The sequence below is a fragment of the Lissotriton helveticus genome, chromosome 11, assembly GCF_964261635.1.
Source record: "Lissotriton helveticus chromosome 11, aLisHel1.1, whole genome shotgun sequence".
Taxonomy (NCBI): Eukaryota; Metazoa; Chordata; class Amphibia; order Caudata; family Salamandridae; genus Lissotriton; species Lissotriton helveticus.
In genome coordinates, this window is record NC_136072.1 from 873,049,799 (window position 1) to 873,075,999 (window position 26,201).

The following is a 26,201-nucleotide window of genomic DNA, read 5'->3' on the forward strand; positions in this document are numbered from 1 at the left end:
GTCGGGCACAGCCGTACTACTCCAAATGTATCCAAGTACTGTTATCCAGACACCAGCATGAAAGGAGCTTCCAAGAGCGAGGGCACCATGAGGGCATGCCAGGGTAGAAGCATGGGTGTGTGTATTGAACCTACTTTCATAACGCAACATTCATCCCAAGACCCACAGTACTTCTTTCATGCTAAGCGCCGTGATCACTTGCCACCTCCGTTTGTGATGCAAGACTTTCCAGCAGCATGTCCGTGGCCAGGGTTGCCCTGGTAGTGTGCAGAGTGCACTTTTAAAGTACTCAACAGCGCAGCTGCCCTGGCGTTCATACTTCTAGGGAATAAAGTAGTGAGGCTGGCTTCTAACATAGATCATCGCTTACGTCATACCCCCACCCCGCGCTCAGTGGAGTAACTGGGGCCTCCATGCAGGATGTGATGATGGACCCCACAGTCTCCCATATCTCACATTCATTGGCCTTGGGTTGAAAGGATCCCGTCTTGAATAGTCCGTTGCCTGCAGGGGCCTTTGTTATCCCCTGCATCATGGCACTCAGCCCTGAATCTCCACCTTTCACATTTGGGATGCCAGGCAGCAGTCTGGCATTAACCATATCTGCCTAACAAGGACCTTATTTGGGGCTTTGGGGGAGGGACCTTAAACTATTTAAGACCACTTAACTGTAGGTATAGACATTCCTCTTATTAGCATTTCTAAAGTTAAACCCATTGCCGAACCTGCTTTGTGCACGCCCCTTCTGTGCTTTAATTCCACTTACTATGTAAGCAAACTTTCAAATCACATCTGCCCAGCTTATGTTTATGGTGTGCAGGCCTGCATGAGGGACTCCTCTCCCCACTGGACTGCTCAAGATATCGTAGGGCCAGATGAACTAATCATTTTAACGGTCAACAATGCTATAATCCGGTCTTTGCGACCATTTAAATGCTTATTGTTGCTTACCACTCTAATTTGAGAAGTGGGAAATGCTTTTTTGATGCCTAAAATGGAATTCCAAATGGATACTGATTCTGTATCAGAAAGGGGCGTGTGGTAGACACCCCTTCAAAATACCTGATTGGTATCCTATTTATCAATGTTTTGCAATCAAAATCAGGTTGTACTTCACTGCAAGTTATTATTTAAAGTTTATGGATAGACCAAGCTTTTAAAGGACTCATTCAAGTCTGCCTTGTGTTAAAGCTCCAAATACGGCATGTCTTCAAGTTCTTGCAGGCTTGAGTTGCAAATGCTTAGTATTGCCCCAAGGAAAGGCAGGCCAGTCGTGTTACTGTGGCAGAGGCTGCCATGTTAGAAGCACGTATGGTTAATATGGAGTCTGAAAACTGTAAGAGTTTTTAATTGTTCATAATTACACAAACGCACATGAAAATGCTTTGCAGGACAGGTAATTTTTCAATGCTAAATATGGCTACCATGAGAATGAGTAAACGATCAAAATAATTACGTTACCAAACTGACAGCATGATTAATGGTTTGTTTCAAATGTACACAAACACACGTCTAAGTAAAAGTTGCAGACAATGCTCAGGTGTTCCTCTCTCGGTTTTCAACTAGTAAAACAAGCATTACCAATAGGTCTCCCCTTTGGGACCTTATAAGTGTTTAGCCATGCAACAGTTGATGTTGTTGCACCATGGATATTGTGCTGGATAACTAAACACATAAGGTCCCAAAAGCGAGCCTTATTGGCTATGCCAATGCTTCTTGCTTTGGGGGTTAATGCGGGGTTGGTGTTCTGTGCATTTGTAGATCTGTATGGACAACTTTGAAAAGGGAAGTATAGGTACTTGTGGAGACTGTCTAATAATACATGCGAGGCCTTCCTTTTTAACTCATATGAACATACGGTTGTGAGGTTTCAGGTCACTAGTAATGGCATATTCCACTAAACTATTCATTCACTGGCATGTTTTTCCGTTCGGTGTTGTATTAGGAGAACCCTACCCGGACATTAGCGGAAGCTTTGCTTTTCATTTATTTCAAGATGCTTTCTAAGATAACATCTGGTGGTGAATAGAATGCACCCAGCTGGTGAAGGTTACTTTTTAGGTCTCGCCTGAGGCAGCGCATGTGCTGCTCTGCAAGGCATTTAGTAAGGGCTTTAGTGCTCAGAACACGCGCCTGTGTGTGTGCTTTTTTTTTTATTAGCCCACAATTTGCCTGTGCATGCATCTTTCTTAAAATCATAGCACGCTCGTGGTAGCTATAAACACTGCCTCAGGCTAAGTTTTTGAAACAGATTTACCTGGATTTTCCTATTTTAGTTTGGCAATTTTTCCAGGCAAATGTTAGTTATGTTAGCACATGTGCACATTTTTCTTTTCTACCCCAACTAACGTTTTTATTTAATTACATTAGGATGATGAAAGAGTGGTGATAAAACATTAGTTTTCCAGCCTGCAGCCTGAACGCGAGCCCGCCCCTAAGGCCCTGTCACCTTTTGCTTGTGTTTTTTTCCTCTTGTGGTAGCTATAAACACTGTCCTTTTCCTGCATCTCTGTCCTTTTCCTGCACCTCTGTCCTACTCCTTCATCTCTCTTCTCATCCTGCATCGCTCTCCTCCTGCATCTCTCTCCTCCTCCTGCATATCTGTCCTTCTCCTGCATCTCTGTCCTCCTAATGTCGTTATCTCCTCCGCCACCCCTCGCCCTCTCCTGCACCCCTGTCTATATCCTGTACCTCTCTCCCTCCTGTTCTCACCTCTCCCGACATCTCTCGCATCCTGCATTTCCTACGTCTCATCGCTGCCCCCTACCTGTTTCCTTGTCAGGGTATCCTTCTCCCACCACCTCTCTCCCCACAAATCTCCTTCATACCCTCCTGCATCTCTGCGCTCCCCCTCCCACCTCCACACCGGCCTCTGGGCAGGCCTCCTGACGTCTCTTGCTCTCTCACGGCTCTCTTCTCTTTGGATGTCTCTGTCACCACCTTGCAGTGTATTGTATGTAGCGCTTCTATAGAGCTTTCCTGCCCCTTGACTTTTACTCCTCTGTGTGACCCTCTACCCCCTAACACCCCGTTCCCCCACTCTCCTTCCCTCGACCACTACTGCTCCCCCATTTTCATTCTCATGCCCGTCCCTGATCTCGTCTCATCCCGAGTTCTCCTTTCCATTTCCTGCATCTCCTCTCTCTCTCTCTCTCTCTCTCTCCCCCCTTCTTAATTTTTCCTCCCCCTTTCGGCATTGTCTCACTTTCAAACTCATCCAGAATCTTTCATTTTTTCCAACTAGTGCTTTGAAATCCGCCAGGTGGAGTACGTGCTCACCGACAAGTCCTCTCCCCTACCCTGTTTCCCTCATTCGTTCTCTGTGGTAAGCGTTCGGAAGAACCCACAGAGCTACAAGGGGCTATATAAATGCAATTAAGATCCAGTCAATGAAAGATGGTTCACTGGGGTGAGCGTTACTCAGCAGCAAAGCAGGCTGTAGCTCTCTTTCTCTAGTTGTCTCTCCAAATTCTCAAAGTCGCAGGAACTACAATCTCAGAAGTGCAGAGTAAGACCCCATAGACACAGACAAGTAAGCACTGGAGAACGTGTCATCGCCTTAAGGTGATGACAGCCTGACAGGAGCCAGACGCAAGGGTTGCTCCTTCGCAGCAACTTTGGGACTCTACTGGTGCATAGGTACGTAGGTCTGAGGAGTGCGCACCAGTAATGGAAGAAGGAACAAGCATATGCAATGCAGTAGGTCTCGTATTTATGCGAGTTTGAGCTATTGGCATTTTAAATGGCCATGCCTTTTATATATGTTTTGGTTTTAAAAACATAAATAAAAGTCATTGTCATTTACAATGCCAATAGCACAAAGTAGTAGAAATGCGAGACCTATTGCATTGCAAAGGCTTTTTTTTTATTAGTGTTACCTACGGTATAGGAAACGCATGTTGTCTGGTTCTAGCTGTTGTCTGCCTAGCTTTTTTCTGTCTGTTCTTCCTCTTGATAGTTATATCTCTATCATACTGTCTTTCCCTCGTATTTCTCCCTCCATCTCCCTCTGTCCCATTCTTGGTTATCTCTGCTCCACCTACTCTCTCTAACTCCCTTATTCTCCCTCCCTGTTATTTTCAACCCCAATCACACTTAGTTCTCGCCATATTACACGCCATATACTTACACTCTACTCAATGCCACATAAATTCACTCCACATAATACCACACAGTGCCACATAATGATATGCTACTTAATTACATTGCACTCAATGCAACATACACTCCTACTACCACTCAGTGCCACATACTTACCCCCCACATAATTACACTCTACTGAATGCAACATACACTCCACACAATACCACTCAGTGCCACATATTTACTTACTACATAATTACACTGCACTCAATGCAACATACACTCCAAATACCACTCAGTGCCACATAATTACACACCACATAATTACACTCTACTCAATGCAACATAAATACACTCCACATAATACCACACAGTGCCACTTAATGAAATGCTACATAATTATATTGCACTCAATGCAGCATACACTTCGAATACCACTCAGTGCCACATCATTATTTGCTACATAATTACACTGCGCTCAATGCAACATACACTCCAAATAACACCACTCAGTGCTACATAACTACATGCCACATAATTACACTCTAATGAATACAACATACACTCCCCATAATACCACTTAGTGCCACATATTTACACGCCACATAATTGCACTCTACTCAATGGAACATAAATTCACTCCACATAATACCACTCAGTGCCATATAATTACTCACCACATACTTACACTCTACTCAATGAAACATATGTACACTCCATATAATACCTCACAATGCCACAACTTGTATGCTACATAATTACACTGCACTCAATGCCACATAAACTCCAAGTACCACACAGTGCCACATAATTACACTCTACTGAATGCAACATACACTCCACACAATACCACTCAGTGCCACATAATTATATTTTGCATAATTACACTGCACTCAAAGCAACATACACTCCTAATAATACCACTCAGTGCCACATAATTACACGCCTCATAATTACACTTTACTGAATGCAACATACACTCCACACAATACCACTCAGTGCAGGAAGAAGTTGCCAGCAGTACAAGCACAAAAAATGTAGAAGACATTTTTTATGTTAAAATCTTTTTTTAATCCGGTTTTTCAGTTGTATATAATTTTGTCTTCGTTTGTATAAAAGTAACAAAAATGCTTCACACTTTTTAATATAACTTTTCAACATAATGCTCAGCAGCCACAATGCTCTACATCATAGTCAAAAGTTCTGGCTAAACACATAAGGTTCCAAAGGCGAGACCTATTTCCTATGCTTAGTTATCTTACGTCCAGCTTGCAAAGTATTCCGCATATATAATCGCACCTGAAAAAAGAATCACAAATCAAGTGTTTCCGTCTGAAAACCCCCCGGGTTTCAGTCTAGTTTATATAAAATCGCACAGGAAGAACGAATTGAAAATCATGTGTGAGGGTAGGAAGAAAAGAAATATGATCATAGCTGGCAACTTTACAAAGCACAGCCCTTGTGAGGCTACCGGTAGGTGTTGACATGCAGAGATCGAGGTCGGATGTTATGAGAATCCTCGCCTTTAAAGCTAGGCTCTGTATTCTCACCGCACTTCCTTGTCAACTTTGTTTTCAGGTACCATTTTTCCCTTGTCACATTATTTCCGAGACATAGGGTGCTTTCGCACCTCGTTCACGACTCGAATAAGTGAAAATATGTTTCTTGAAAGTGTAAAGCAATCTCTGTCAGTGCATTCCCCTGAGTCGGGACATTTGTTCACCACCAAATCGCCATGGCCTTAGTTTTTATCTTATATATTTTATTAAACGTGATAACTAAGGAATGAGAGAGCTCGGTTTTTCTCATCCTTTGCATTTCTTAGGGTACAATGAACCATGTGAGCCGAAACACTTTCCCATAGACACAGAATGGGTGCATCAGGCCCATAAAGTCGAGAATGGATTTGGGTTAGATAATATAAAGTAGCTGAGTGGTACAAATTCAAGACCAGAGTGCAATTTAGCATTATACTATATATTGCTATTCTTTTCCGTCATTCTTGCGATGATAATTGTTGTTTCTCGGTGACAAATATGAATGTTCGGGTGCGTCTTGTAATGTTGTTCGATAGTATCCTTAAGAAGCCACCCTCTGACTTCCCTTTAAAATCATGTCCCGTTTGCTAAAGGAAAGAGATCCCCTCAAAGCAAAACATAATCGTGTTTGTCCCTAATGAAATCCTTGCAACAGAACTGAGGGGAAGAGATCTATTTTACAGCGTAAAGCAGTGATATTCTCTCCAAAATGAATTATACCATCAGGATTTGAAGCATGCGCCAGCGGACAAAAAGGTGCCCTATTCATATGACACATTGACACAAGCTGCTGCATGAAACTGATGAAAGATGTGAGGTAAAGCATGTACACATTTCCTTTCCGAAAAACACATCTTCACAGAGGAAGGGAAGCTCACAAATAAACGATAAGTCAGTAGCAGCTACTCCACTATGGTGGAGGAGTTTTGCCCCACTGCTTTTATGCAGTGGCAATTAGAAACATAAAATGATAATAGCTTAGAGTTATTACCATTTTATTCTGCTTCCTGCTGGTTTGCAGGCAGGCGGGTGGGTGGGTGGCTGGGCGAGGCTGCTCTGCTCACGGAGCAGGGCAGGGGAGGAGTGTTTGCACACTCCTAAATGTGCAATGACTGTTTGGTTGGCCCTCTCGGGCAGCCCAAACCAGTCATGCGCACTTTCCCTATTCTCCATGCAGACTGCATTGCAGCCTGCATTGAGAATATGCCCAGCCCTCCAGCTCCTGGCTAAGGGCTGTGTCACGGCGCCCAGACCAATCCCAATGCTGCATTGCAGCATTGTGATTGGCCTAAGAGATGGAGATGGAGCCTGGCTGTCTGCTTCCTGTTCCTGTTGGAGGCAGGAAAGCAGGAGAGCAGAGAAGACACAGGACCCTGCCTCGAAGTGAGTTTTTAAAATGTATTTAGGATCCCCCTCTCCCTCGTGATGCTCAAGACCCCCCCATCCCCACCACCCGCAAGCCATACCGGCCATGACTGGCAGAAGAATTGACGATTTTAAAAATGTGATTAAATGAAATGTAATTTGTTATGGAGAAAAATATCAGCACAAAGGGAAGGGCTACTCAGTTGTCATAAACGGCTGCACTGCAGCCAAACGGAAATGCATTAATCATGATTTTATTCACATTGCTGGTTGGTCACTTTTTAATCACACAGATCTGGCTTCTATGTCCAGGTGAATTTTGTTGAAAAACGAAGGCCATTTTGCAGTTTAGGAAGACAGTCGGGTGGCGGGAGGAGAGATGTTTACCCTCACTTGGGAACCCTAATGAGTCCTGCCCATCATTTTCATGACATGGGCGCATATTCGAATTTCAGAAATGGTGCACCGTTATGACGATTGGTATCAGTCATTTCGGTATATCAAACTACAAGTGCTTGTGCTCTCTCCTTCAAACATGGCAATATTGGACCGCTTGGTTCGAACCCCTTTTCTACCAACTTAAGTAGCTTTTTAAAACATGGTTCAGGCGTGCCACTGCAGCCTGTAGTATTGTTTTAAAATGTCATTTCGACCTGAAAAAAAAAATGTTTTACTCTGCGTAAACCTTTCCCTTTTAATCCTTATAAGTTACCCTGAAGGTAGGCACTAAAAGCTTATATGGAAGGGTGCATGGTATTTAAAAGTAGGACATGTTTTTAAAGTTTTATGTGTCCTGACAGTGAAAATCTCCTAAAATCGTTTGTCAATGTTGCAAGGCCTGTCTTGAAGAAAAAATCCTGGGTTACTCCACAGGAAGAAACCGTGCACAGCCTCTTCACTCAATGAGTGTATTCAAAAAGAAATCTATCAAATGTTGACAAAGCTACGGCTTGATTTCACATGCTATTACAAACATTTAGAAACTGAACATTGTATCATGAAACAATTAACATAATGATATGAATCTCTTCAATGATTTCTTGAATTCGTATTTATTTCTTGTTCATGGAGATTGTTGAATTTTCACAAAATCCAAAGCGTATGGCATTGATTTTTCACATCTACAAATCCCAATGCATTTCGGGCATCCAGTGCGCCCTTTGTCAGGGGAGTCTACAAAGCGGATTTATACAGCATTATTTGAAAGGAGAGCAGCGAGATGCTACAGGTTCATAATATCACAGTCAGAAATAATAAACAAAAACGATATTATTGGACTAAGTGCAAAATAAAGATACCCAGTCACCAAACAACGTGGTGTTTGTGAAAATGAACGAATGGAGCCTAAAGGTGCCTACACCCAAATGATTACCAAAGATGTGAAATGAGATGAAAATATAGGAAAAGTGGAGAAAAACGAAAGCTGTGCTTACGTAATGGTCTCACTTTTGAGAAATACCGGGCGAATATCTTGGCCGATACCGCTAACTCAGGTGCTGTGTGTCAATTACTCTGCCAAGATGATAAGAAACCTGGGTTCAATGCACGGTGCTTAGTTATTAAAGCAGAGGTGCAATGTGTGCTCAGTTCGGGAACTTACCCAATTCTAGCAAAAACGGGATCAGCGGGAGCGGGTGGCGTGTTACCGCGACCCCTGTGGTGAGAAATACTACCGTTAGTCAGACGACCCTTAAGTCGTTTGTAACACACGTAGAGTATTTCTCAAAAGTGAGACCATTCCGTAAGCACACCTGGTGGTTGCTCCCGTGAGGTTCCTTCCTTCCTCACACACATTTTTTCCATAAACACTAGGAGAAGTGTCTGGGAGGCAGTAACACATCCAGACATAGACACGTAGTAGTTTTAATAGACAGAAATGAGGCACACCCTGTCCAGGAAAGTAAATGTGCTGTAGATTAAATATATCTTCGCACAATAGTAGGCAGGTGATGTTATAATGAGCACTCTCGATAACCGGGACCAGGTTTTCAATTGAAAACCCCTTGCCAATCCTTAAACTACCCTTTTATTACATATAAATCACCCCTAAGGTGGGCCCTAGGGAGCCCACAGGACAGGGTGCTGTGTAATTGAAAGGTTGGATGTGTACTTTTAAGTTTAACATTTCCTGGTAGTGAAAAACACCCAAATTCATTTTTCTTTCACATTTTGAGGCCTACCCATATTGTAGGATAACATTGGAAATTCCTCATTATATTTAATAAGCTGTAATTCCTTATTTAGAGGGAGTTGATCTGTCATGTTTAGTACCTTTGAAATGGTGATGATAAATCATCTTTACTGGTAAAGTTGGATTCATGACTGCTATTTTAGAAAGGCACTTTTAGGAAGTTGTTTTTTCTGGTCTTAGCCCTGTGTGCCTGCAGATTGTCTTCAATATGCATCTGAGGTGGGTAACAGCTGGATTGTGTGCATTCCCTCTAGACAGCCACACACAAAGGGGAACCTAGGTGTGACTTGATGGATCTTCCTTGGAGGATAGGAAGGAGGAACTGGGCACAGCCTTATACTTACATCTGAATAGACTGTGTCTTTTCTCCACAGAAAGGACCTCTCAAACCCCTGTTGTGAGTCTGGAGTCAGGGCAGGAAAGGCGGACATCTGTGCACTTTAAAGTCCTTATTTGAAGTCTCCCCCACTCCAAAGACACCACTGGGTAAAATAATTGGACTTCTGACCCTACCACTTCAGTACACATCTGGACCTGTGGATACCCTGCCAGGAAGGACTGCGGTGGTGCTGAAGGACTGCAACTCTGCTTGACTGCTGCAATGGAAAAACTACTTTCTTCCTGTGCTGACTTGCTGCCTCCTTGCTTGGGTCAGAAGGACAGGTCATAGATTGCATGAACCCAGAACCAGCTGACTCCAAGTGCCTGCTGGCTTGCCTCCTGATTGAAGTCGACTCCCAACCACCCTGCTACAGCATCAATCAGTGAGTCTTGCCCTGCCATGTGATGACAATCCAGTCTTGGGTCCTTGTCTTGGACCCTTGAAAGTGGATATGAAGTGCTTCCCTGGCAGAAATCCATGTATCAATGCTATTGCACCACTCAGAACTAGCACATTTCCCTCCACGATGAGGTATCACCACTACTGTAAGGATTGAGTGCATCGCATCGCTTACTGCATGGCGCATAGTTTCCATCTCCGATGCATCTCTGACTTTGCGCTGCTCGGAGCGGATGCATCGCCTCCATCCTAAGGATCGATGATGATGAATCACCTCCCTTGCCACATGAATCTCCCTCATTGTTGATGCAAACAAGGTAATTTGCAGCAGACGAAGGCTGATGTCTGTATCCGACATGCACTTCATTGTGGTCTGTCTGAACGTTTGGATTTGAACCGGTCTAGCACGACCAGATAGCTCCGGTTGGCATTTTATGCTTAAAGCACTATATTTCAGTTTATTCTTTAAAAGTTCATAACTCTAGTTCTACTTATTGGATTTTTGTCATTTTGGTCTTGATTTACTCATCGAAATGTACTCTATCTAAGTTATTTTGTGGTCTTTTCACTGTGCTACTGTTTGAAGTGTTGCACACATACTTTACACATTGCCTCTTAAGTTAAGCCTGACTGCTTTGTGCCAAGCTACCAGAGGGTGAGCACAGGATAATTTAGGGGTTATGGTGATTTACTCTGACTAGGATTGTGATTCCTGCTTAGACAGGGTGCATTCCTTTGCCAACCAGAAACCCCATTTCTAACAGTAGTTTGCTGAAGGGACACTGGACAATTTCCAGGAAAATCAGGGTTTTAGGAGACTTCTCAATAATTCAGTGCAAGACCTGACATTTTTTAAACAACAACAGTAAGTATTCATGCCCAGGAAACTGCTCACATGGGAAACTGATGGTGGTGCAGATGACATAATGTCTTGCACGATGATCAAGTCAGGTGTCAGCCCTACTGCTGAAAGTCATAGTCAAAGGTGTATATGATGGATTTGAGGGTCTCACACTTCTGGTTAAAGGTGAGATCACATGTCTTGTAAATGTTTCTCCCAGCTGTTGGATGAGCGTGGTTGTATTCAATGGCTCACACATTGCGAAAGGCGGAAGGGGCAAATCTCTGCACATTCCATGGGCGGAACGGAGATGTCCGCCCACCCCTACTTATTAGCCTTACGATATAGACTTTTCTTCCTTAGAAGCAGATATCACCCTATCTGAAATTACTCACACTATTTTGCTATTGAAAAGAGGGAAGGCTCCAGGTCCTGATGGATTTACCATTGAATTTTACGCTCATTTTGCAAATCTCTTACTCCCTCATCTCTTATCGCTTTACATTGACTTTATCTCTAGTGGTTCCTCGTCTGGAACCTTTCAAGAAGCCATAATATGTTTAATACCTTAAGAGAATAAAGATCCTTCTCTCTGTAAAAATTATAGGCTAATTTCTCTAGTTAATTTGGATTATAAGATCTTTATCGTTTGATAGAATAGGTTGGGACTTTATGTCTCAGGCACTAAAATGGATAGAATTTCCTCCTAAACTAATATCTCTTATTTCTATATTATACTCGGGTCCCAAAGCTTCTATTTTTGTGAATGGCAAGATTTCAGATTATTTTCCACTCTTTAGAGGAGTGCGATAAGGCTGCCCTCTCTCTCCTCTTTTGTTCAGCTTTAGCTTTAGAGTCCTTTTTAACCAAAATTAGATTAGACGAAAAAATTACTAGCTTTAAACTTGATTACTCTCATGGCAAATTATCTGTTTATGCGGATGATATCCTTTTATATTGTTCAAATCCGTCTACCTCCATCCCTTCCTTTTTATCTGAAGTTGACATTATCTGGTTTTTGTATTAATTCAGACAAATGGGAAGTCCTGCCTCTAAATGTTTTCTGTCTTAAACAAGATTTCATACAAACAGGCTTTTCCTGGCAAACCTCTAAGATTAAATATTTAGGCTTGTGGTTTTCCTCCAACATTCCAGAAACTTTAAAAATAAATTTTGATAATATGATTAAAATTTTATCTGATTCTATTGATCGCTGGCATCCTCTTTTTCTCTCTTGTTGGGGACGTTTAGATTCCATCAAGATGATGCTTGTTCCTTTGATTCCTTACCATCTTCTATGGTTCACATTCCTACAATTTACTTTAAGAAAATTGATTCTCTCTTAACCAAATTCTTTTGGAAGAATAAACCCTCTTTAATTGCTCTATCTGCTCTAAAAGCAGATATGTCGTTTGGAGGCCTTACATTTCCTGATTTTAAATCATATCATTATGCCTTCTCTTTAAAGCAATCCTCTCGCTTGGCTCTCTAATGATCAACATATTCATCCTCCTATTTGGTTGAATATAGAATAAAAAAGTCTATCTTTTTTTTTAATTCAAAGAATCTCTTACCTTCACTAACAACAACTCTCTTTTTCGCTCTCCAGTCATCTCTCATACGCGTAAAATCCTTGCACCTCTTCTTCCTTCCTCTTATCCTTCTTCTTCCTCATTAGATGGATCAACAGCCCATTTGGCATAATAATTCACTATGCATTAAAAATCGCACCTTGTATTGGAAAACGTGGAGACTAAAAGGGTTGCTCTGGATCTCCCAATTACTAATCAATAACATACCTATTTCTTTTTTGGATGTACAGTCCAAATTTTCTTTGCCATCCTCCTATAAGGCTAAATATGTTTTACACCTTTCCTCTCTTTCCCAATATCTTCATTCTTTACCGTCTATTTCCACTCCTCCATCCAAATGTTCCATTATCTGTCCTTTACACTCAACTTCCACATTAGCTTCTTCTTTATTTAAGTGTTTATATCTCTCTTCTAGTAGGGGTAAGGGAAAGGCTCAATTGGCTTAGGAGAAGGATTTGGGTGAATGTTGGCCTATCCCCTTTTGGGATAAAATATGGCTAAACATTCACAAGACATCCAGAGTTGCTAACACCTCTCAAACCCAATATTTTATTTATAAACGTATTTTATTCACTCCAGCAAAGTTAGCTGTTATTTCTCCAAATTCTTCCTCTGCTTGCTGGTCCTGTCCTTGTTTACTTGCTGACTTAAAACATATGCTGTTTAACCGTCCTCCCATTCTTCGCTTCTGGCAAGAAATTTGGTCTCAAATTAACAATATCTTTCAAACCCATATTCCTTTTTTACTTACTGACATTTTCTTAGGGTCTCTATCACCCTCATGGCCTGCTAAAACTCCCAACTCCAAACTAGTTGATTTATTATTAGCAATAGCATTCCACTTGATATCTTCCAACTGGGAACAGGCAGAAAAAGTCACTTTCAATGCATGGTGGAATGCTGTTTGTTTTCATCATAGACTGGACACTAGTTATGTTACCCCCATATCTCTTTCCTTTAAAAGAGATCTTTTATGGCTACCACTATCCTCTTATGTAACAAACTTTGCATCTACCAACTCTACACCAGTTAATTCTTCTGATGAAGTCCGGAAACCTCCTTGAGATAACCGTTGGCTTTTTGTTTTATTTCAATCATATATGTACTCATGATTACTCCTTTCGTTGTATTGCTTAATTACAATCACTCTATATATTTTAAGAACCTTCTTTTTCATGCCTATAAAGTTTGAACTCAGGTGTTATTTCTAATTTTGAGGTTGTAATTTTCTATCACCTTTCCCCCCTTGTTTCTTTTCCCTTCCTGATTACCCCACCCCTGTTTTCCTTTGCTATTTCCTTTCTCATAAATTGGTTTTGCTGAAGATTGTAATTTTATATTATGTTATATCGTATTATATATGAAATTATCTTATGTTTATTCAGCTTTTTCTCAATAAACGGAAACTTAAAAAGAAAAAACTTAACTTCATTCTCTTTACTAAGTATTGCTTCAGATTTGCATTCCCTAAAGCAACACTGTAGTCTGTCTCTCTACCAGTGCATAACAGATGAATTCCTTCTTATCATTACAAGGATTGCCAGGATTTACCAAAATATAAGATATAGGCTCTGATTAAAGTGCCTCAGTATTGGGCACTTGATATATGGTTATATCCCTTGCATCGTGATTCAGTGGATGCAGTAAATACCTCCAATTACATGTTTCCTAGTTGACATAGGGAATACAATTAAAAATGTTAATGCTTTCTTCACCAAAATCCACATGTCCTAGTATATACCAGACATTTGTTACTGAAAGCCTTTCACCCTACACCAAGAGGGGGAGTTCTCAGGTAGCACAGAGCAGCAACACAGTCTTGGGCATGCCCTATAAGTTGCAGAAATGGTTCTCATGAAAGTCTGACCACATAGGAATGGTTTCTATTTAATGGCAAAATGAGGGGCGCTGTGTCTCTCCTTTGCTGTTGCTCCATATTTTGACTACAGTGTACTGATTAAATCTGGATTAAGCAATAATGACTTTAGAAACATACAAAATGCTGCTTTAGAAGTCTAGGTAAATGGTATTACTTAGGTTTATCACCTGTATAAATGAAGGCTGGTAAATGCTTTCCCACACTCACAATTATCATATGCCTACCAGATAATTGCTGCATGCAACTATAAAGCACAGTGAAGAATGTGTTAATGTAGCAACCCCCAACCACTGAATTTCTAACAGGTCGTACCATACTGCACCTCAAAACAACACACCAAAAGCTTCTCTAAAGCTATTGCTGTATCTGGAAACCAAAGGTAGATGGACAAATATTGAAATGCAACAGATCTTTAAAAGCAAAGGCCACTAATGTTTGGTTAATGGAAAGATAGAATAAAATATATAATAGTATCCATTACATCAACAGTATTAAATATTACTCATTCATGAATACTTTTAGTGCAAAATAATTTTAATCCTACCTCCTCTGAGCAATATCAGAACTATTGTGATATTAAATCTTTGCATCCAATCATTGTTTGATTCAGATTCTTTCCTCTCAGTGAAAAATATGGCATACATTGACATAGTTTAACGTAGTAAATGTACTGACACAGAAATTAGTGGCATGCAAGATATTAATTACACAAGGGGAAGGAAGTCAATGGCTCAACAAATGCTCAACTAATACTAATGATCATGATCTTTCTCTGACTACATTTGTACACATCAATGGCAGTTTCTAAGAGCCTGCCTTACATGCTCTCCCATATAAACATTTAGGACAGTTTCTCTTTTAATTCTACGTCCTTGTCTCTTGGACTCTTAAAATGGCTACTGAGGAATACCTGAATTCTAATGTCAGTTTTTCCACTCTTGTTTCCACACAGGTCTATTTGCATGCAGAAGTAAACCAATAAGCCTTTACAGTTTACCAAGGAGATAGAAATATGCCTTTTTAATATTGTCACCAGAACTTCTATAATAAAATAATGGCCTGAACTTTCTTAAGTGGCTATTTAATCTAAAAGAGGTTTTTAGAACCTTTTTGAAATCGTAAGAATGAAGAAACATACTGACTGCATTAAATATATATACCTATGTTCTATTATTAACTTGGCTTGAGTTAAGACTTGACAAAATTTCAAGAATGCGATACTTGCATGATAAAAAACAGTAAACCAAGAAAAATCATTCCCTTTAATGCACATAACGTTACATGACTCTTTGATCCATTTGTAATTATAAAATTGAGAGTGGAACCGAAATCTAATCTACAATATCTAATGTGGTTCTGATAGTCTTTAGGCTCTATTACAAATGGAGATAGTGAAGTTGCGGGGGAGTAGATGCTGAGACACTACCTGCTATCGCTCTATTTCCAGAAGGCTATATATCAGTGATAATGTAGGTCTCCTATATCAAAAGCACCTGACCCCAAAATCAGTACTGAACAGGAGAATGATGTAACTAATTCATCTGACTCAGCTTTCAAGAAATGTTTAATGTCAATAAGGTTATCATGCTCATTGGCAGTTGCGTTCTTTCATATTTTCATGTTACTTCCACTTTCGGATAGAAACTAAGAAATTAGCTCAGCAACACAATTCACTCATAAATATGGCCCTTTTTTACTCAAGCACATTGATCCATAGATAAAACATCTTTAAAAACAATTATTTTAAACCATCGTCTTGTCATGAGTATGCCCAAGATCCCTTAATTGATTAAGGGCACAATTTAGAGTTTGGCAGACAGGTTACTCCATCGCAAACATGGCAGAGGGGCCTGCCTGACAAAAACTTAGTGTACCTGCCTCATTTAGAGATGGAAAGAGCAAAAGAATTCCGTCAACAGAGCCCCTGTTGGCATAGTCAATAGAATACTTCCCTGACTGCGAGTGTTAGACTTGGCATCTTTGGTATGGTTTCCTCTGACTTTTTGCCTCTACCTCCTGTATTTTTGACGCTGTTCTGGATTTCGTTTTTGCAAAACAAACAAGATGATGAACAGAATGTTGCACAATGGCAAAACATTCACCCCCAGTCACAGATCTGGGTTTAATCCATTGTTATTTTGCTCACCAAGCCACCCCAGTTCAGACATAGCCATATGCAAATCAGTCTTGACCCTGTGCCTCATGGGAATAGTCCAGCCCAAATTGCCAAGCCATGTCTTCCCTGGACCAGAATCAAGCATCCTAGGACCGTTTTCTGGCTATCAGCAGTCTTCAGCCCGGATAGCTTGACTCCAGTGGCGTAGTGAGCACGGGACCCACATCTGGGCATACCCTTCCCACATAGGGTGAACAGCAAAACAAACAAGATAATGGACGGAATGTTGCACTATGGCAAAACATTCACCCCCAGTCACAGATCTGGGTTTAATCCATCGTTATTTTGCTCACCAAGCCATCCCAGTTCAGACATGGCCATATGCAAATCAGTCTTGACCCTGTGCCTCATGGGAACAGTCCAGCCCGAACTGCCAAGCCATGTCTTCCCTGGACCAGAATCAAGCATCCTAGGACCAGTTTCTGGCTATCAGCCGTCTTCAGCCAGGATAGCTTGACTCCAGTGGTGTAGTGAGCATAGGACCCACGTCTGGGCATACCCTTCCCACATAGGGTGAACAGCAAAACAAACAACATGACGGACGGAATGTTGCACAATGGCAAAACATTCACCCCGGGGAAGACATGGCTTGGCAGTTCCGGATCGACTGTTCCCATGAGGCACAGGGTCAAGGCTGATTTACATATGGCCATGTCTGAACTGGGTTGGTGTGGTGAGCAAATAAATGATGGATTTAGGCCCAGATCTCGGTACTGGGGTGAATGTAGGACATTGTTCTGCATTCTGTCCATCAACTGTTGTTTTGGGATTTAGTTTTGGGCACTTTTTGCACAGCTGATCAATTTCAAAGTGCAAGTGCTCCCTGTGTAAATCATTATTACAATTGGTTCTCCCCGATTGGCATATTTGATTTACTGGCAAGTCCCTAGTAAAGTGCACTGAGTGAGCCAGGGCCTGTAATTCAAATACTACTAGTGGACCTGCAGCACTGATTATGTCACTCACATGAGTATCCCGGAAAAGGCATCTCAGATCTGCCACTGCAGAGTTTACTTGCAGTTTTAAAAAGCCAAGTCGACCTGGCAGTGCACCCACTTACCAGGCCCTAACCTTCCCTTTTCTTACATGTAAAGCCCCCCTATGGTAGGACCAAGGTACCCTCATTGGCATGGTGCAGTGTATGTGAAAGGTAGTAAATGTACTAGGGTGTGTGTGACATGTCCTGATAGTGAAATACAGTGTCTTTCGTTTGTCACTATTGAAAGGACTAGCTGCCCCATAAGACAACATGGGAGATACTTTGTAACATCTTACAAGTATAACTTCTCATTGGGACAAGATAGACAAATAACGTTAGGCTCTCTGAACTCAGAATATCATAACACATCTTTTAGTAAAGATGGTTTTTAAAATGTATGTTTAAAAATGAAACTGGTCCCAGGATGCTTGTTTATGGTATAGGGAGAACCTGTCTTGGCAGTTGAGGTTGGACTGTTCCCATATGGAACAGGGTCAAGACTGATTTGCATATGGCTGCGTCCAAACTGGGGTGGCGTAGTGAGCAAAGGAATGATGGATTAAACACAGATCTTTGTGACTTAGGGTGAATGTTTGCATTGTTCAGCATTCAGCCATCATTTGTTTCCTTTGCATTTGTTGCCTTAGATGGGACTGGTATGCCTAGACGTGGGTCCCGTGCTCACTGCGCCACTGGATTCAAGCTAGCCTGGCTGGTGAGAGGTGATGCCCCAAAACCAGTCCCAGGATGCTTGTTTCTGGTCTAGGGAGGACCTGGCTTGGCAGTCCAGGTTGGACTGTTCCAATGTGGACAGGGTCAAGCCTGATTTTCATATGGCTGGGTCCAAACTGGGGTGGCATGGTGAGCAAAAGAACGATGGATTAAACCCAGAACGTTGTGACTGGGGATGAATGTTTGCATTGTTCAGCATTCCGTCCTTCATTTGTTTCTTTTGCCCAGACGTGGGTCCCGTGCTGACTGCGCCGCTGGATTCAAGCTAGCCTGTTTGATGAGATGTGATGCCCCAAAACCAGTCCCAGGATGCTTGTTTCTGGTCTAGGGAGTACCTGACTTGGCAATTCTGGCTGGACTGTTCAAATGTGTAACAGGGTTAAGACTGATTTACATTTGGCTGGGTGCAGCTGGAGTGACCTTGTGAGCAAAAGACCATTGGATTAAACCCATATCTTTGTGACTGGGGTTGAACGTTTGCATTGTTCAGCATTTCATTAATCATTTGTTTTCTTTACTTTTACAAAGTAGGCATTTTCTTGTTTAACCATTCTGTGGGCCTCTGCCTGTTTGTGGATTGACTGTCTGGTTTTAGAGTGACAGGGGCTGGGGATGGGCATTCACTGTAGACAGCCACTGGGGGTTGAGGTGTACCTGGCCCTTTGTGGATGGTTGAGAGCTGAGCTGAATAAAACTTGGCTGCATTTAGAGTAGTGGAAGGAGTTTTCCTAGCACCTGAATAGGGCCTGTCTCCCTTGCACAATGCTGTGGTCATACTGCAGCAGTGAGGACAGAACTGATTTGGACTGAGCTCAGAGACCCTTGAACAAAGAAAAACAAAGACAACAAGGGTTATAAGTAGTGGACCTTTAAACCCATAACTTTAGATCACTTCTGGACTCAAGTGGAACATTTGCCAAGGAGAAGAGCTGTAGAGCAGTGAGGAGGAGCACTGCTCCTTGGTAGTGTACTGTGTGGGGTTGGCCTGCAGGTGCTGCTTCTGCCAAGGAAAGGTCAAAGACTGGAACTTTGGGTGAATCTGCTTGATGAAGAATCTCCAAAGACTTGTGTGTCTTGGGCTCCTATTCTGAAGTCTCAGGGAAACAAAGGCTTTACCCCAGTTCACCATAACTCTAATGCTGAGAGTTCTGACCTGTCAGGACGTGTCTATTCCAGTTTGGGGCCTCTGGAGGTTGTTCCTGCTGTAGGGAGCTGGAAGCAACATGAGATGCCAGCGCTCGCATCAACTCCGTCATTGCCAGCACGGGCATCCTGTTATCCGGTGTCGATGACCACCGAGGATGACTCCATGAATTTGCCAACTTCACACCATCACCTGACTCCTCACTGCTGATGGAACTGACTTCCCCAGTCCTGGATGCAACACATTACCCCCTCGGGGGCACAATGCTTCTCCTCCCGCTTGGCAGCAATAGAGCCGGGTTCGATATTGGCACCGACGCCTCACCTCCACGACAATATTCATCATCATAGACTCATTATCCAAAGGTACTGTTTGTTTGGGGGTCCATGTGACTCCGTACACAATGCCACACACCTTGCAGTCGGTGCTATACTTTAGATTTATTGCTGTCACAACGTCGTAATAGCCCCAGCTGAAGTTATTTGTTTTCTACAAGCTTTATTTTGGAAGTAACTGTTTCAAGTGCTATTTTACTACATGTATGTTGGAGTTTTGTCATTTTGGTCGTGTTGAGTTTAGATAAAGATACTTTATTTTTCTAAACTGATGTGGTGTCCATTTGTGGTGGGGCTATCACTGAAAAGCTATCAAGGGCGTGAGTAGGGGTTATCTAAAGTGTTCATACTGAAACATTTTGTTTTTCTTATGGCTTCTCCAACTTTTGAGTTCTTGTTGGGGAGTTTTCAAATGTGCTTTAGTAGAACTATTTGAAAGATATATACTGGGTTTTACTGATTTGTTTTCTCCCTCGCTTTTTTCTGTCATTTTAAGCTTAATCATCATTTGTGTCTTTATTAGAGTCTATTCCATACAATGTAAAAGCAGTAAAAAACATTAAATAGCTGGTTTTGGGTTCTATTGCACCACTCTGTCTACCGTTCTATCTTGCGGTATCGCATCCATGTACCACCCATGGAACACTCCATTTACTTAAGTATTGCAAAGTAGCACACAGCACTGTTTTGCGTTACTTTAGGTCTACTTTCCTGTCGCAGGAAAGTAAATCCCAAATCTACACTTTGTAAAGGTTTGCATCTCTTTTGTGATGCAGATATGCCCGAAAATGTTAGTAAATTTGGCTATTACCTTCAGTTGGATAGAGTTTTCTGTAGAAAGGAGAATATTTGTAATTAGAGGAACCAGTGAAATCATAAAATGTAGGGATTATTCAAAGAAATTAGTGTTAGTAACAACAGACCATGTAAGTTAAACACAAACAGTAATATGTAGAACACAAACACTAAAAAGTCAGGAACAATGACATTTTTAAGCACGTTTCCCTCTAACTAATTGTTATATGTACTTTCTAACAAATCCAATGTCAACAAATAGAAGTTTTTCTATCTCTTTTGTCCTTTCCGCTTTGTATACTCTCACTCACTCATACAACCTGTAACTATAACATACTATAATGATCCAGCATCTATTTGTCAATACCTGTTTTCTTCGAACCGTAATCTCTGTGCTGATGAAAAGTTCCAAATGTTTCTCAATTTATTTCTATCGAGTATGTTTTGTTCAATTATATTTTATTTGAAGTCACTATGCAGTTGAATTGATTCTTTGCAAACACCTTTAGGGAATCTCGTGGTCTATTTGAGTCCTCTGAGAAACCTTTTGATATTAAAAGGGACAGAAAATCATTTACTAAGCCAATATCAATAATATAATATGCTTAACTGTCTGTGCAATCTAAGGTAATTATAACCCACTCTGTGAAAGTACGCAACATTTGCATTTGTATATATTGTGTTTGTGTAACACAGTTCTACCTAATGATATTGTGGTCCCTTGACTTTCTATTGTCTGTACAAATATGATCACAGTATTAGCTCACTTATAGTTTAGTTTGTCAATAATAAGTGTGACACGAACCCCAATGTATCATTACTTTTCAGTTTATTTTATAATGTTGTTATCTTTGATGCGTTTCTTGCATTTAATATTCAAGCAATCGACAAAATAAACAATCTTGGAGCCAAGTAGAGAGACTTATGGAACAAATACATGCTCACACTTTAAATATAACATAGCAGGCAAATAGGGAATGCAGTTTCATAGAAAATGACTTGGCTTTAGCTCAACAGTTTCAGACTAACCTATAGTGCGCATTGAAAAAATAATGAAAATAATAAAAGAGTGAAATAATTTAAACAGGCAGCATACTCTCAGTATTTGTCCTGAGGCTCACATGATATTCTAAATAGAGGCAATACATTACGTTTTAAAAATTAAATTCCTTAATTGGATTCTATTGGCTCCTAATGCATTACGGGTCCGATGTAGGTAATCCCAGATTACCGATTCTTAAATACCGAATCATACTGATTCGGTATTTAAGAACAGGCAAATGGGATGTAGGTAATTTTACTGAAGACATTACCGAATCGTAAGTTCGGTAATTACTGAATCGGTAAATACCGATTCGGTAATTGCCATTCATTCCTATGGGCCAGGAGGCCCATAGGAATGAATGCCAATTACCGAATCGGTATTTACCGATTCGGTAAAAGGGGGAAACATTGAAGGGTGGCAACACCCTGTTGCACCCCTCAATTGTGTATGGGTGCACATGTTACAGACATACATGCCCTAAGGGCATATATGTCTGCAACATGGCACTGTTGGAAAAGCAAAAAAATGCTTTTTCCGAGGTTTTCATTATTTACCACCAACTTGTAGTTGGTGGTAAATAACGAATCCTAAAAGGGGAAAAGCACTCATTTGAGTGCTCCCTACATACCAAAATCGGTAATTTACCGATTCGGTATTTCAAGGAATCTGTAATTTACCGATTCCTTAAAATACCGATTCGGTAAATTATCGAATCAGTATAATGCCCACCTACATCTCCTTTTCCAAATACCGGTCGGTAACGGCCGAAATTACCGAATTTCGGCCGTTACCGACCGGTATTTGCCTACCTACATCTGGCCCCATGTATGCTGGGAAATTGGTCCCTGACGAACAACATGAATTCACCATTGTCAAACGGGCAAATTCCAAGCTGAGATGTGATTATAGTATATAATGATGTCCCAGAGTGAGCTACAAATCCATTGCCCTACACAAATAACACGTCTACCACACAATCTTAGTTGCCGCCTCTTATGCAAGTCAAAATTATCTCCTTCTCCATGAATTGTGTCACTACCATCCGCGCAGGTGATGCCTGTTTCGGAGGCAGCAAATGCAGCTGCTGGGAGGCAGAATGCTTCAGTGGCTGGAGACTCACAAAAAGGCTTCCTGCCATTGAAACAACTCTCACATTGCTGTGCAGGACACCTCTGTAATTCTTTTCAGCACTTTTCCCAATAATATGAACATGCCAAATGGACTGAACACAGAGCCAGATACTGAAATATCACGGATTGATTTGAACAAGTTCTTCCACTCTAAAGTAGAAGAGGTCTACAATACATTTAATAGCAATGTGCAAAACTTCACAGACTCTGCTATAATCTTAGATACCCCTTGTACCAACAGTCTTCTGGAGACTTTTGGTCCTTTGGACTTGGAAGAGGTACACAAACTAGTTCTGGCGGTAAACAACCTTTACAATGCAACTTTTACCACGCAGTGCCTTTACAACGCAACTTTTACAACGCAAACCATTACAACGCATTGCGCTGGGGGGCGCTCTAGGATAGGGAATAGGTTTAATGTACTATCCAACACCTTCCCTACTATCCACGGGGATTGGAGTTGGAATAGTAAATTAAACAAATCACTATCCAGCGCCTAAAAGCACTATGCGTTGTAATGGTATGCGTTGTAAAACCCGCTTTGTAAAATCATGCAATGTAAAAGAATGCGTTGTAATGTCATACATCCAGTTCTGGCTATCAAATCAGGTTCACCTCTTGATCCCTGTCCCCCTAAAATAATTCACCTCACACCAGAATTGTCAGTGAATTATTGAGGGAAATCTTTAATGAAATCTTAACAACAGAACACTTTCTGGTTAAGTGGAAAACAGCGTCAATTGTGCCACTGATGAAGAAACCCACCTTGGATCCTCTGGAACCCAGCAGCTACAGACCAATCTCCAGACTGACATTTGCATCAAAAGTCTTGGCGAGGGATCTAAATATGGTACTCACTTCCTTCATTAATGATAACAAACTTCGGATCTCACACAATTTGGCTTTTGGGAAGCCCATAGTATGGAGACCGCTTTAAAAGCAGCTACTAAAGGTAATTCTAGACAAAGGAGGGAAGGGAGACCTGATCCTATTGGACCTATCGGCAGCTTTCTATATGGTGATCAGCATATACTAACCAACCGACTCTCGGAGATTAAAATTAAGAATACTGCCCTTTAAAGTTCTAAAATCTTTTCAATCTGTCAGGGAACAACATGTGGCATTATGCCAATTCAACTCAGTCAACTTTAAGCTAACTTGTAGGGTTCCGCAGGACTTCTTATTGAGCTCCACCCTGCTCAATATTTACATAGCCCCATTAGCACGGCTCATCTGATCTTGTGGCTTTTCAGCCAAATCCTACGCCAACGACATTCAGATTATTGTCTTAGTGTCCAGCAATTTGGAGGAGACAGCAGAACGCTTTAATATCTATGACTCAGATCAATAACTGGATGCGGCTTAACTGCCTAAAGTTAAATTCAGGTAAGACAGACGTTCTTCTCTGGGAAACGATATCTCTTTTTGGCCACCGATGTGGTGGCTTAGGGACATAGGTACACTTCCCTCACCTGCAAATAAAGTACGTAACCTGGGAATTATAGGTGGTAATAAACTGACCTTTAAAGATCAGATCAATGCTCTGGTATCATCGGTTTTCTTTATATTGAAGTTGATCGAAAGGATCTGTCCATTCATTCCATCTGATCTTCAGAAGACAGCGGTGACTGCCCTGACTTTAACCAAACTTTACAATCGAAATGCCTTATTTCTTAATATAAAATAAAAAAATAGCAGAAACTACAAATGCTATAAAATGTCTTGGCTTGCTTACTTTTAATTTTACTTTTACTTTTGGGCATTCCGAAATATAAATCTGCTTCCCAGGTCTTGTTAAAATTGCGCTAGCTTTCAGTTGATAAAAGGATCATGTTAAAATCGCTGTGCATTGCTTTTAAAACATTGCATAACGTCTATCCAGAATATTAAATCATTGCTTTACTTTGTACTCCCAATCTAGGAATTTACGATCAAATATGGCCAAACTTCTAGTGATCCCCAGAACAAAAATAGCTTCCTGGGGTGGAAAAAGTTTGATAGCAAGAACAGCTAACTCGCTTCCTTCCACATTAAAACATAGTCCTCACTTATAGTACCTCAGTAAAGCATGAAAAACCTGGCTTTTCAGGATCTAATACTGCTCTTGTGCCATCCCTCAATATGTAGACATGCATGCGCTTGGTCACCTGACTTGTAGGTCTAATGTACGAAGTTTACCCACTTGAACAAATTGCGTGACCCTGTGCAAGTCACTTAACTTCACTGTGCCTCATTTTAATTGAGTGCCAAATGCAAGACCACCCCTGAAGAAATTCACTTCTATCATACAAAAAACATCAATTGCACATACAACATTATTGGCCACATATTCAATGCCCATGGCAAACTAATAACTGTACATTTAGCCATAGCAGTGTTGTCAAGTTTTTATAGGTGGAGAAAAGCTCATGTATAAAAAATACATTTCTTTTCAACAGAAGTTACTGCAGTGATATAATCTAATGCACTAAAATGAAACAAGCATTCAAGATGTAACCGTTTTTTTGTCCCAAAGTGTTTTCATTACGTTTTTTACATGAGGAATGCTGTCTAATTTACATAGATGTTTTGATGGCTTGGCTAGTGCTTTCTATCTTAGAGCCAAGCCAGATGCTTGTCTTAGCTTTGTGTCAGGTCTATGCTTTTCCTGGCTTGCAGCCCTTTAATACATTCATAGCATCCTATGCACATTTAGATATATCACACCCTGTTATTTGTTGGTATGGGCGAGCCACTGACCATTCAAGCCAGGCTCAAACCAGATGCCCAGCTTTGGCTCAGCTGTAAGTCCTTGTGGGACCTCAGGCCCAACACGAGTCGAGCTTTACAGGCGATTATGTGGCCCAGTGGCTACAGCGCTGACCATCTAACATGGGGAGTAGTTTTCAGATCCTAGCAGCGGCTCTGCATCATGTGAATCCTGGCAAATGTTCATATGCCTGAAAAAAACGTGCAATATAACCTGTGTGTTGTGAAGCACTCGTGTACTTGATCAAGGTTTATGCTATGTGCAAATAAAAAGTGGATTCTGCCTATGAGCCCTACCCTAATCTCATTTTCCAAGAAATATTTATTCTTTCATATAAGAAAGAGATATCCATCTGTTGGCAGAATTGCACAGTGTGAAACCAGAAAACTTGGAATCAATCTCTGCTTGACAAATCTGTGTGATTCTAGGAAAATGCTTTATTTTGCCGTCTCCTTTTTGTTCATGATCACACATGAGATCATCTTTAAATCTTTGCGTTCAGTAAGTGAGCTTTACAAAAACCACTCTTGTGTGAGATGTAGCAGACTGTAGTATTGTTCCATCTTTAATAAGACTCTAGAGCACTTATAAGGTGCATGTGACAACTTGCTTGCCTCTTAGTTCACTAAGAGCATTATCACAGATGCACAGGCCAGTAGCTGATTTGTCTACCACTCTATTGTTTAAATCTTTTAAAATATTTGTATTTCTGAGATTTGATTTTCTTTGCTGAATTGTAATGTATTGGTATTGGACAGGGCCCATTTACCTTTTGGGCATTCTCATACGGCCTCTAAGCCCTTTACTCCTCAGCCTCTTGCATTTTGCTGATAACTCTCACTGCGT